This window comes from Leopardus geoffroyi, chromosome C3 (assembly GCF_018350155.1).
Source record: "Leopardus geoffroyi isolate Oge1 chromosome C3, O.geoffroyi_Oge1_pat1.0, whole genome shotgun sequence".
Taxonomy (NCBI): Eukaryota; Metazoa; Chordata; class Mammalia; order Carnivora; family Felidae; genus Leopardus; species Leopardus geoffroyi.
The window spans coordinates 138,028,743-138,042,147 of record NC_059338.1 but is presented as its reverse complement, the minus strand read 5'-3'; the positions used below and the strand labels follow the sequence as shown (position 1 = coordinate 138,042,147).

General features: G+C 39.8%; 1 long non-coding RNA gene across 1 annotated transcript in view; it reads left to right on the top strand.

Moving 5' to 3' along the window:
* Positions 1-13,405, top strand: part of LOC123586146 — a 38,241-nt gene that overhangs the window by 1,031 nt on the left and 23,805 nt on the right. The gene's annotated exons all lie outside the window — the stretch shown is intronic.

Genomic DNA, 13,405 nt, shown 5'->3' with positions numbered 1-13,405 from the left:
TGGTAGAATTTGTTTGCAAAGAAAATTTAAAAAATTTGGTTCATTAATATTCAATGGCTCTTTTTGTGCATGACTATCTTTTCCAGAATCATAGGATCTTAGTGCTCAAAAAAGCCCTGGGGAATATCTAGTCCTGTGGAGTTCATATCATTTTAACAGGTGTCCTTCACTTAAATGGCATCTTATATATGGAAATCATGGCTTAAAGCAGCTCAAAGCACAACTGCTTTGGTGAAATTGGGAGTGAGGAATCTGAACCTTCCCCAAGCCCCTTCATTCTTAGGAGCTGCCCCCGCCAAGTACTTCATCATCAATTCCAGAGCTCTGCAAACAGTCTGAAATTCACTAATTTAATGCAACTTCCCCATTTTACAAATAAAAAAAAAAAAAACTGAAGTGGGCAGGGCCAAGACACTAGTCAAATTACACTGATAAGCTGTAGCAAAAACCAAGTTAGACCCCCTCCTTCCCCTCCTCACTGCTCTTCTGGCTGCCTTCATGGCACTCAGAGCTCCTTGTCCTGGAGGATGTGGCAGCCAAACTCACCATGCAGGTCTGGGAGAGAGTCTAATGGTGGGTGGGGGAATGTCACAAAACAGGACTCTGTGAGCAGAATGGCTGAGCCCCTGTGTAATGAGACTGTGTGCCTGTGACTCTTAATCACTAAGATCTGCGGATGGTTTTAAGAAAAATCAAATCTTACAGAACTCTAAAAGTAAGTAAAAGTGCCCCTTCTTCCCACCCCACAGGTTCCACATCTCAGAGATAACCACTTTCCTCTTCACTGAACAGATGCAGAATTCTATTTCTAAACTGATCAATATTAGATCGAAAGATGAGGAATTTCATACTGATACTACATTCCATGTATGCTCCCTTTATAGACTTAGTTTTGCATTTTCAACATATTTTTTTAGTGATTTTCTCTTTTCTTTTCTTTTTCTTTTTAATTTTATTTTAGAGAGGGTGAGAGAGCATGCACATGAATGGGGCAGGGGCAGGGAGAAAGAGAGAGAGAGGGAGAGAGAGAGAGAGAGAGAGAGAGAGAGAGAGAATCCCAAGCAGGCTCCATGCTCTGCTTGGAGCCCAACACAGGGCTCCCCCTCACAACCCTAGGATCACAACCAGAGCTGATATCTAGAGTCCGACGCTGAACCGACTGAGCCACCCAGGTGCCCCACATTGTCAAGGTTTTTAACATTTATTTCTGTAATGAATGTACATCCTCAGTGTTTCATTGATTCTCACACATTTTCAGGGAAACTGGAGTTGTTCTGATTTTTGGTTGGTTGGTTTTCTTTTTTTCCCTTCCTCTCTGGAAGCATTCAGAATGTTTTCTGTACCTTCTGTGTTCTCAAATTTTACAGCTTAGAGTCAATGGTAGAATATGTATGTATGTATGTATGTATGTATGTATGTATGAATGTATTTTCATTTATCCTGCTCAGAATTCAATGTCACTTTTAATCAGCAAACTTATGTTTTTCTTGAGTTCAGTTGAAATGGTCTGCAATTATCTTAGGTATTAAGTCTCAATTTGGTGACATGGGCTTAGCACAAGTGACTCCATTTTTTATTTATTCTCTCTCTCTTTTTTTAAACAGTAATATAAAATGTATTTAGTCTCCAGCCCCATTCCCGGCACAAAGCTCCTAAAATCATTGGAATTTCCTAAGTGATTAAGAGTGATAAAAGTGTCATTTATCATTCATAACAAGCTGCTTTCAACCACACCTAAGATTATGTTAATGAGATGACTTTTGGAAAACCCCTCTGGATGGGGTCTGGTTGCCAGAAGAACAACAAGATTAGATGGTTGGAACTTGCAACCCCACATCCCCTCAAATACCCTTACAACACCTCTGGGGAGGGGAGAAGAGATAGAGGTTGAATCAATCACCAATGGCCAATTAGTTCATCAATCATGCCTATGTAATGAAGCCTCCATAAAAACCCAAAAGGACAGAACTCAAAGAGGTAATAGTGAACAAGAATAAATGCACATTCTAGAAGGATGACTAAACTCCACAGGGACAAAAGCTTCTGTCTTCAGAACCTGACAGACCTTGCTCTATGTATCTCAACATCTGGTTGTTAGTGTCCTTGAACATCTTTTGTAATAAACTTGTAATCTAGTAAGTAAATTGTTTTTCTGAAGTTCTGTGCAAATTGATCAAACCCAAGGAGGGGCTCAGGAGGAGGGTGGCAGTCTTATGGGAGTGACCCCTTATCCTGTGGGATCTAATGCCATCTCCAGGTAGACAGTGTCAAAATAAATTGTAAGACACTCATTTAGTGTCACAGAATTGCTTGCTGTGTGAAAAACCCACATATCTGGTGTCACAGATGTTGTGAGAGTTCTGAGGGTGAGTGTAATAGTTGAGAATAGAAAATGGCTGTCTGGTAGCTCAGTTTACAGTAGAGTGTGTACTCTTCATTTCTGGGTCATGAGGTTAAGCCCTACGTTTGGCATAGAGACTACAAACAAAACAAAACAAAACAAAACAAAACAAAACAAAATAAAATTAATAAAATAAAATTAATTAAAGAAATAAAATTAAATTAAAATTAAGTTAAATTAATAAAATTAATTAATTAAATAAAAATAAAATAAAATAAAATAAAATAAAATAAAATAAAATAAAATAAAAAAGAGGAGAAACACAGGAGTGTTTTCTCTTACACCTCAGTCATGACTTTTCTAATTATTCATCATGATCCTATTTGACGACAGTAATTTTAATTAAAAGTACAGTGATCCTCTGTTGTCTATTCATATTTACAGTGTCAGGATCTAGGTAGACTATTCAGAAAGACCACAACAACTGTGTAGGTTGGTTTTCCCAGCAGGCCCCTTCCCTGAATGGAAAGGCAAGTTGCAGAAGCATAAGTGGGTGACTATGGCCCAGAACGGCTTCCCTGAGATGTCTGCACAGGCACCCAAATGAGGACTTTAAGAGAACCTTAGAGTATTTCACTTTTAGGCAGAGCTGCCTTTTTTTTTTTCCTAGCATCTGGTGTAGCTGTCCTGAATTTGCCTCAAATCTGCTCTAATTCCATCTCAAGCCCCCTTCCTCACTTCTAGATTATTCTCACATAGATTACATAGTGTATTTATGGTATGTTAGTCTTGTACTAACCATATACTCAGTAAATGTCACAAACTTAGGGTAATCCCATAGGCTCAGCCGTTTGAGAAATGAGTTCAGGAAGTACCCTGATGACGTCCCCATGCTTCACACTCCATTCCTGGTCTTACTACTGAGTTTCACTCTTCCTTGGGATGTTCTTGTTGACTACAGCTCTTACCTCCAATAAACAGATTTTTCTTGATATTGTTTCTCAATCTGACTCCATCCATTTTTCATTTTATAGTATTTCCTCAAATGTTCTGGTCTGCTATCAGTTCCCTTTCCTTGGTTTTCAATACTGTCATGGTTTTTTTTGTTGGTTGGTTTATTTATTTATTTTAAGAAAGAGAGAGAGAGAGAGAGAGAGAGAGAGAGCATGAGTGAGGCAGGGGCAGAGAGAGAGGGAGAGAGAAAATCCCTAGCAGGCTCTGCATGGTCAGTGCAGAGCCGGACACAGGGCTCATGGGAGATCATGACCTGAGCCAAAATCAAGAGCCAGAGGCTGAACTGATTGAGCCACCCAGTTGCCCCATGGCTTTATTTTTATTCATTATTTTTCAATGTCTTTTCAGTCAGGATATAGGAAAACAGGGGAAATGATGTCTATCAAACACCTGTGCATCTTGAACTATGTTCTAGTATTTTGAAAACTTCAACTGGAACACTGAAAGCTTCCAGAGTTGAATGTAAAAATAACAAATGTGTCCACATACATGAAGCCATGTACCCAGTGACTTGCCAGCTCTAAGGACAGTGAGGCAGACCACCTACAAGCTATCATTAAGCAGGTCAACTCTGCTCACTCAGCCATTCCTCTACTTCCATACAAGTTAGTATTTCACATACATCCCCTACATAATAAATAAGAAAACCTAGCAAAAAGAAGAAAAAGACCTAGAGTCTACAGTCCTGACCAAGGCTCACAAAGATCAATAAACAATCACAAGAGAAGTACAGATGCAGGGAAACTCAGTGATCATCTAGATCAATATCTTATGTTGGCCCACAGGCTACATGAAGCTCTAAGACTTGAAGCTTTTCTCTCAAGAGTATCCAGTTACTAGTGATACACTTAGAACTTGAATCCTGATCTTTTTATATCTAGATTATGGCTTTCTACACCTCTGATTGTCTTCTCTTTATTCCTCTTTTTTCCTTTATGTTTTATTTTTACTGAACAAAAAAGCAGAACAGATACCCTCACCAATAAATGCCTCTCCTTCTATCCACCCCTCTTGCCACACACACTTCTCCATTTAACATTCAACAGTGGAATTCACTGTGTGTGTGATGCCTATGATGTCAGTCTTACTTTGCATGTCAGAGGCACCAATATGACCCACTGACTACTGTTGGGGTGAATTCAATGAATATTCAGCATCTAAGACACAGAAAGCGCTGTACTAAATGTTGCAGGAAATACTAGGATAAGTAGAAACTATTAAGAGAATAGAGAGATAAAGAAAAATGGCCCATTCTAGCGTATTCAATTCATTCAGAGGGCAGGTGGAAAAAGAGAAGTAGACATTGCAAGTGTCCAATGGTGTCTGGTGCTTCCCCCACTCCAGGCACTTCTCAGGGACCTTGCAGTTAGGTAGGTCCAGGTGACTCATTCTGGCCAATGGAGAATATAAATAGCATGTGTCACTTCAAGAAGAAAAACACACAAATGATATTCCAGATTCCTTTTCCTGCTGTGGCAACTAAGGTAACCATGTTATCCAATGGTGCATCTACAAGATGGGGGGAGTGTCTCTACGCCTGGGGCCCCAAGTGACTATGAAGAGACTCCTGACAACCCATATAGGACATGTAGCGTGAACCAGAAATAAATGTTTGTCTTGCTAAGCCATTGTAATTTTTGTTACAGTAAAATTTGTTAGAGCAAAATCTAGTCCATCTAGTGTCCTAATGAGAGGACCCAGTTAAAGAAACCGAGAAGGAGCAGTGAGCAAAATGAGAAGACAGCAAGGAAGAGAAATCATGTGATCATGAAAACTAAAGAAGCAATGGGGAATTTGTCACTAATAAAACAACAAAAATTCAATAAAACTTTTATCCTCATTGATAATCATTCTATCAACCCTTTGTTCTTTAATACAGCTTTACTTTGCTTCAATAATTTCCTTGGATCGAAAAAGCACATGCAAAAATACCTCACTGCAAAAGTATAAACCTGAAATGTGAAAAACAAATGTATATTACAATCAGACCAAAATATTTACATGATGTAAAACATTAAATAAATAAACCGTTAGAATAATCCTATTGAACTAAGCAAATGGAATCCAATAGAACAGCTGTTAATATTATCTTCCTCCATAAAGAGAAACCTTGATGACTCATTTAGAGCTTCATAAATTGTATCTTTTCCCTGCTTGGTATAAATAGGGTTTTTCCATTTAGTATGTTGTTTGGTATATATTGCTAGACTTGATATGCATAACGACATAAGATCCTATCCGTCCATTGTGTCTCCTACACCTGGAAACTCCCTGTCCATCCAAGTACCATGCACCTCAACTAGGCAAATTCACTCAAATAAGCTGAAAAAAATGCACACAGATTAATGGTAATCTACTTCCTCCTATTTATTTCCTCATAAACTCAATTCCAGCATAGCATACTTTTAAAATATGTATATATTATGCATTACAGAAGAATCCTAAGTGATTCTTAAAAAATAAAGCGCCACCAAAACAATTTAAAACTTTTGTGTATTCCCCTGAAATTGCATCCTTCTCCTTTTGTGCGCCTAACCCCCTTGTCCTGATGACAATTCAGAACACCTCTGGCCTTGTTCTCCAGCACTGTAAACATTTCACTGGACCCCTCGAGTGAGCAGTCCTGGTTCAGACTTCCCAAGGAGTTTAACTGAGAGAACCCTTGTCCTAGTCGCAGATCTAGGCACCCTGTGAAGAAGAAAGGCAGGATTTGTCCACTGTCCTTCCCTTTACAACATAGGGGATATTGTAAAGGATAGAGAGCAGTAATATTTCTGAGCATTCTTAGTCTGAAATTGGGCAAAAGAAAGGAGAAAAGAAAGACCCTTATGGCACGTCCACCACACCGTCCTTACTAAAAGCACTAATAATTCTCAATTATCAAAGCATATATTATTTAGTTTAGAGCATGCAGACGGGCACCATGAGCACCTGACAAACTCAGCTCCCGACACAAAACCATGAGCAATGTTTACTACTTCTTAGTTTTCAGGAGAAATTAATCTTCACCAATGATCAGAGAAGCTGAAGGCAATACTAATAAGTGGAAGGTGAGATATTACAGTTCTCAAGTTGAGGCTTCCACATACAGATCTTTAAAACCAAGTTCAAGCCCTTCATTTTAACCATGTACAGGCAAAGCAAGAACAGGATTCTCTGAGAAGGCTTGAACCAGATTAATGCAAACAGAATTGTACCACTCCCAACCTCCCATGTTTCCTTGGTAATGTGTGTAATAATCTAGTTAAAATCAATGAAATCAGAATTTCTTATATTTTGATACCTGATACAACCATATTGGGGAAAAATTGGTATCACCTAGTAAATCTGAACTTGCATATACAACCCAGTAATTCTACACATAGGTATATACCCTAGTGTATAGCCTAAATACATACACATAACTTTTTCACAACTATGAGCTATGTTACAGAAATGTTCGTGGAAGTATTGTTTGTGAGAGGAAAACCTGAAACTACTGAAGTCCACAAACAGGAAACTGGATAATTTTGGAATATTCATACCTGGATTACAATATACATAAATGAATAAGCCACAGGTATACATAGCAACATGGATGAATCTTATAAACTTACCCAAAAAGGGGCAGGTTACAAAGCAATACATAGAGCATAGTTCCATTTTGCCTAACCTTGGCAAAATCAAACAATGCACTAAGTTTATATACAATCGTACAGAATAAAACTCTAAAGAGAATGATTCACACAGGATTCAGTATAATGGCTACTTTGGGAATGAGGAAAGAGAAGGATGTGATTTGGGAGGGGCAAATGATAGGCTTCAAAGAACCTAGTAATTTTCTATTAAGTTGGGTAGTGGGTAAACAGGTTATTAGTCCTTGAAGCACATATGTTACACATACTCCTTTGTATATAAAATAATTTCATATAAAAATGATTAAACTTAGTGTACATAAGAATTCGTGTTTAAAACGTATTTTCACAGACCCAACACTCAGGGAATCTGTTTCAGTATGTTTAGGGAGCAAGGGGACACCTCAGGTTCAGCTTTTTAAAATAAACATCCAAGGTGCCACTGGAAGTGGTCCATGAGGTGTATGTACCACCCCGTGAAAAATACTAGATTAGTTTTCCAGAGTTACCAAGGTTTTTTTTTAAGCTTATTTATTTTGAGAGAGGGAGAGCGTGCGTGAGCAGGGAGAGGCAGAAAAAGAGTCAGAGAGAGAATCCCAAACAGGCTCCATCAGTGCAGAGCATGATACAGGGCTTAATCTCACAAACTATGAGATCTTGACCTGAGCCGAAATCTAGAGGTGGATGCTTAGCTGACTAAGCCACCCAGGCACCCCCTAAATTATTAAGTTTTTTTTTTAACATTTATTTCTGAGAAACAGAGACAGAGCATGACCAGGGGAGGGGCAGAGAGAGAGGCAGACACAGAATCCAAAGCAGGCTCCAGTCTCCTCGCTATCAGCATGGAGACCGACATGGGGCTTGAACTCAGGAACTGCGAGATCATGACCTGAGCCGAAGTCAGACACTTAACCAACTGAGCCACCCAGGGACCTCCTAAGTTATCAAGTTTTATAACAAAGTTTACGGACTTTCTTTTTTAAGTGAAATCTTATTTGAAAAAAACAAACACAAACAAACAAGCCAAAAAAAAACCCAAAAAACAAAAACCAAAACCCAGTTTGTAAAAAGGATCAAAACAGAGGGGTTCTGGTTAGAGTTGGGGAGGAGGCCCCAAGTCTTGTTCATTGGGCATTCCTTTCTCCCATTACAACTGCAGCCTTGAAGGCAGCTCTAGAAGTCCACAATTTCATGACCAACGGCAAAGAAACCCCCAATATCAATCCCATTCAATACATTTCAAAATAAAAAGAAGGAATTATGCAAGTTTGGCTGTGAGACAAAGGCAAGGTGAAAAACAAACCTTGGGAATATTTTAACTAGAATTTATAAAATGTGTATGCTTGTTTGGTTTGATTACACACACACAATTCACACAATCTGCATACGTGAAGGCACAATGTCTGGCACATAGTAGGTATGTGTACGGTTTAAATGGATCAATACCTTGATTCATTCCTGAACTTTGGATGAAATAGGAGTGAAAGTCAGAGACTTGTTATTCTGTGATTCTGACTTTTGGATGTAATTTACAACATAGTACTAGCCACAACTTCTTCCACTGGAATGCTTCCAGGCAACAAAAGTAATGGATTTGTTAAGTTACCCACAGCAAACCACAGCACCCCGAACACCTGCTGAAAGAAAGAGTTTCCTAGCTACAAATGTAGTTTGAACATGCTGTCTAGAGCAGATCTACTCTGCACGAAACATGTAGCCAAAGTGAGAAAGGAATGGAATGGAATATTCAAATAGGAAAAAATAGGTGGGTGGCTACATATTGGTGTAAATGGAACATCATGTAGGGAAATGTGTTCTTTCTTTCTGAATTTACATTTTATACACAAATTGTATAATTAATACTTGGCCATAAGCAAAACTTCATGAAATGGCTTTCAGAACAGTTTGTGAAATAGCGGCCACATACAGAGCCCCTCCCCACCAAATATTGGTTAAGACTTATACACCATTTATAATGGCAAAAAGAACACAGAAGTTAGTATTCTAGGTGAAAACCTTTCTTATAAGCCCATTGGTTTCTGTTGATTCTCTTGGCCTTCATTCAAGAGAAGCTGGCATGGGCTGTTGCCTAGCAACAGCATGCAGTGCACTTTTCTACCAGCCCATGAAAACGCTGTCTCTGGACCTCATGCCATTTAGCACCGTGGTTTTGTAAATGATGACAATCTCTTAGGAACTTTTCTTTCCTCCCTTCAAATGAGTGCCTGAAGACTATTTTAATATTCATTCCTTCATTATAAACATCGCATTTGGCTTAACAAAGACCAGAAAATTAAGAAGGTACATCAATTGGCAACTCCCGTTTCTCTGACACTGACAGAGAAACCAGTAGGAACACATATCTTATTGAGAATTGCAATATATTTCTTTGAATGAACTATAGACTGTTTAATACCATCCATACTAATATTTAATTAATGCCTCCTATGTGTTTAGGATATCATATCTCAACAACACAGACACTGTTCCTATTCTCATGGAACTTACTTGCCTATCCTTGAATCTCCCTAAAGGCTAAATGTTCACCCATAAGAACACATTCCAAATTCTTGTGTATTCCAGCTAAAAAGGAGGTCCTACTTTTTTAAAACCAAGAAATATTTTCAAGCCTAATTCAGATAACTGAAACTCTAGTTGGTCAGGGCCAGCTGAATCCAAGTTAGGAATTTCAGAAAAATCAAGTCAGCAGACAGGAACCCTAGCTGTGTGAGGTACCGTGCCCCACAGAAATGGTAACAGGACTTTTGAGACTCATGTCACATGATCGAGATTCTTGAATCAAAAACAATGGATGAAGGTTTTCAAAGAAAGTATCTCTGAAAGGCCAAAAACTAACTTACCAACAGCTAGGAGAGCATCAAAGGACCCATGTCCATCCTGTATCCCAGCATACAGGTTCAAGGTCACCTAGAAAATATAATGGAAGCTTCATTAAAAACATCCTGTAAGGGGCGCCTGGGTGGCGCAGTCGGTTAAGCGTCCGACTTCAGCCAGGTCGCGATCTCGCGGTCCGTGAGTTCGAGCCCCGCGTCGGGCTCTGGGCTGATGGCTCAGAGCCTGGAGCCTGTTTCTGATTCTGTGTCTCCCACTCTCTCTGCCCCTCCCCCGTTCATGCTCTGTCTCTCTCTGTCCCAAAAAAAATAAATGTTGAAAAAAAAAATTAAAAAAAAAAAACAAAAAAACATCCTGTAAGCCATTCAGTGAGAAATACTCTAAAATCCTCAACAGAGAGGACCAAGAAAGTATGACAATTCTTTGGGAACCCAAAAGAAATCTGGCTATGTAACTCTCCTTTGAAGACTCATATCACTTAAGAAGAAAATTCCTCCAATTTGAGGAAAAACAGAACAAAGCTACCAGCAAATGTTTGGGAGTAGAAAATAAAAACAATATTAAGGAGTCACAATTATTCAGCAAAGCATGAGTTACTAAGACTTGTAGGAAAGGGACAGGGCCACTCAGGTGGGTAGAAAAGTATTAGGCTAAATACCTAGTGATTGTCGCAGAAGTTTATATGACATTATTTTCATTGGAAATACACAAACAGATCTTGAGAAAGTAGTATGGCCTTCAAGTTGATTTAAATATGAACCATCACTATTCAAATTTGTCACAATGTAAACCTAAATCCAAAGAGCCTACCTGTTCACAAAAGACTGGAAGGCATCCTTAGGTTTAGAGCCCTTTGACTGCGTCAGGCCAGAAACAGATTAAATACTTTTTTAAAGTTTCAGGAAAAGAAGAAAAGAGAAGAGAAGAGAAGAGAAGAGAAGAGAAGAGAAGAGAAGAGAAGAGAAAGAGAGACAAAGGGAGAAAATTTCAACAGAAGATTGTGTTATGAAGAAAGTTTTGGAACTGTTCTAGCCTGATTTTCACTTTATTTAATGCCAGCTAAATGCTTTCTCTCCAAAAATTTTTAACTAAAAAATAAAAGAGGCAATACAAAGTTCTCTGAAACCTTTTTCCCCTTCAGACACAAAACATAATAATGGGAAAGTAATCCTATCATTATGCTTACATGATAAGCAATTTCTTTTTTTTTTTTAAGTTATTTATTTATTTTGAGAGAGAGAGCGTGCACAGGAGAGGCAGAGAGAGAGGGAGAGAAAGGCTCCAAGCAGGCTCTACGCTGTCAACACAGACCCCAATGCGGGGCTCGAACTCAAGAACCACGAGATCATGACCTGAGCTGAAATCAAGAGTTGGACACTTAACCAATTGAGCCACTCAGGTGCCCCAAGTAATTTCTTAAAAAGAGAAAAATAGGGGCGCCTGGGTGGCTCAGTCGGTTAAGCGTCTGACTTCAGCTCAGGTCATGATCTCATGGTCTGTGAGCTCGAGCCCCGCGTCGGGCTCTGTGCTGACAGCTCAGAGCCTGGAGCCTGCTTCAGATTCTGGGTCTCCCTCTCTCTCTGACCCTCCCCCATTCGTGCTCTGTCTCTCTCTGTCTCAAAAATAAATAAACATTAAAAAAGAGAGAGAGAGAGAGAAATAGAAAGAGATTGAAAGAGAGCCTATGTCAATTAAGTTCCATGTTCTTGGTTGACAGAAATTACTTTAGTGACATCTCTCATGTACATACACACACTACTTTTAATAGCAAAAACAACATATAATAAAGGCTCTGTATGCTCATTTTTTTAATGGCACTGTCTGCCTATGTAAACCCACATTTACCTGGGTCCTCTAAGCTTAAATTATTGACTACCCCTACAAATATTTCAGAATCCCTCCCTAACACACCTCACAACCCTTGTCTTTTCCAAACTGTAAGACATGCTAGTGATTTCCTCCTTTTTAGGACCCCTGTGCAAATTTATCTCTTTCCTCCACATACTGATAGAATAGTTATGCTGGAGTGCCTGAAACCACAGAGCCTCCTCGGGGTAAGTCAGCCAAATAGCTCTTGTGATAGAAGGTAAGAAGTCTTCCTAGGGGAGGGGACATTTGAGTGGGACTCCTAAAGCCACATTAGCTCTAACACTCTTTGTCAGCTGTGCTAAGTGATAGAGCTGAGCCCACAGGTGTTCTTCATTCACTCAGGAATTTGTGGATTCTCTCACATAATCATAATGGCTATTATATTTTTTAAAAAACACTTCCCTATTGATGTGACTTGACTAGTGAGGCATTTTCTCCCCAAGAGCCCATTCCCCAAGAGGTTGGGTGAAGAAGAGGCCGTGACTCAGGAGTCACCTCCCAAGAAAATTAGTGAAAGGGGATCCCACCCCTTCTGGCCAAGGTGGGTAGTAGAAAGAGGGAGATGGGGAGAGGAGCCTGGAGAAGGGCCGGGGGATTCCAGGGTACCCAGATTCACCCCCTATGCCACCTCTATTATAAAAGGAGAAAACCAAACACAGCCAGTATTTCCCTGTTTTCCATCTAAGACTCTGAGAAGAGATTGCCCCACAGGGTAAGCACAAAATCAGGAAGGACCCGGTTTGGCACCCATAGTTGCCCTCAGCTCCTGTGTGCCATTTGGAGGCAGCATTGTTAGCAGAAGTCACTGCCTGATGAGCTTTCTAGGACTGGAGAAAGGTGACCAGGCCAGGGACCAAAGCCAAGTCTCAGGCAAACCTCAGGAGCAGAGAAAGAGGGGCGGTAGGCCTGAGTCAGCAGGGAGAAGCCCCAAGCCTGACCAACAAGGAACAGACCTCAAGTTCAGCAGCTAGTGCCAGAGGGTTCCCTTTCCCCAGAGGCCTGCACAAAGGCACATACATGCAGGCACACACACACGTTCATCTTGTTCACATGATAAATTTATTCTATAAGACCTAACCCTAGCCACTGAAAAGACTCACCAGTCCCTCAGGCCAAGACTATCACTCACTATCTTGTCTCCACTGCATCTTGTCTACTCTGTGGTAGGATTTATCAGGTATGCATATTTGACTTTACCTTCCCCACAAGCCTGTAAACTATACCTTCTTCATCTCTGCATCCCCAGCTGTAATGATAGCACCTGGCTAAGAGTAGGTCCTCAAAGTTTTGTTTGCCAAGTGAATTTATAGAAATGGACATAATAGAACCTTTCTATCAGGAAAAAAAAAAAGGTGCTTTTGTTAAGACCTACTTTATGCCAGGCTCTGTAACATGCACTTTTATATAGACAATTTCATTTGACCCACTCTCCAACCTGCAGAATAAGTGTTATCATTGTCCTTGTATGAATGAGCACTCTGAGGCTCTGGAAGGATGAAGGGACTCCCCCAAGAATACATAACTAGGAAGTAAAGGGTCAGGGTTAAACTCCATGTCTTCCATCTCCAACAGGAAGACTTCACAACGTCAAAGTTTCTAAATAGCTTTCCACATTGCACTCTAGTAGAGTAGAAATGTCGATATAACACTAAAAAATAATACACATGAACTATGGCTCACATGGAAACTTTGATATCTCTTCGTATGATTATAA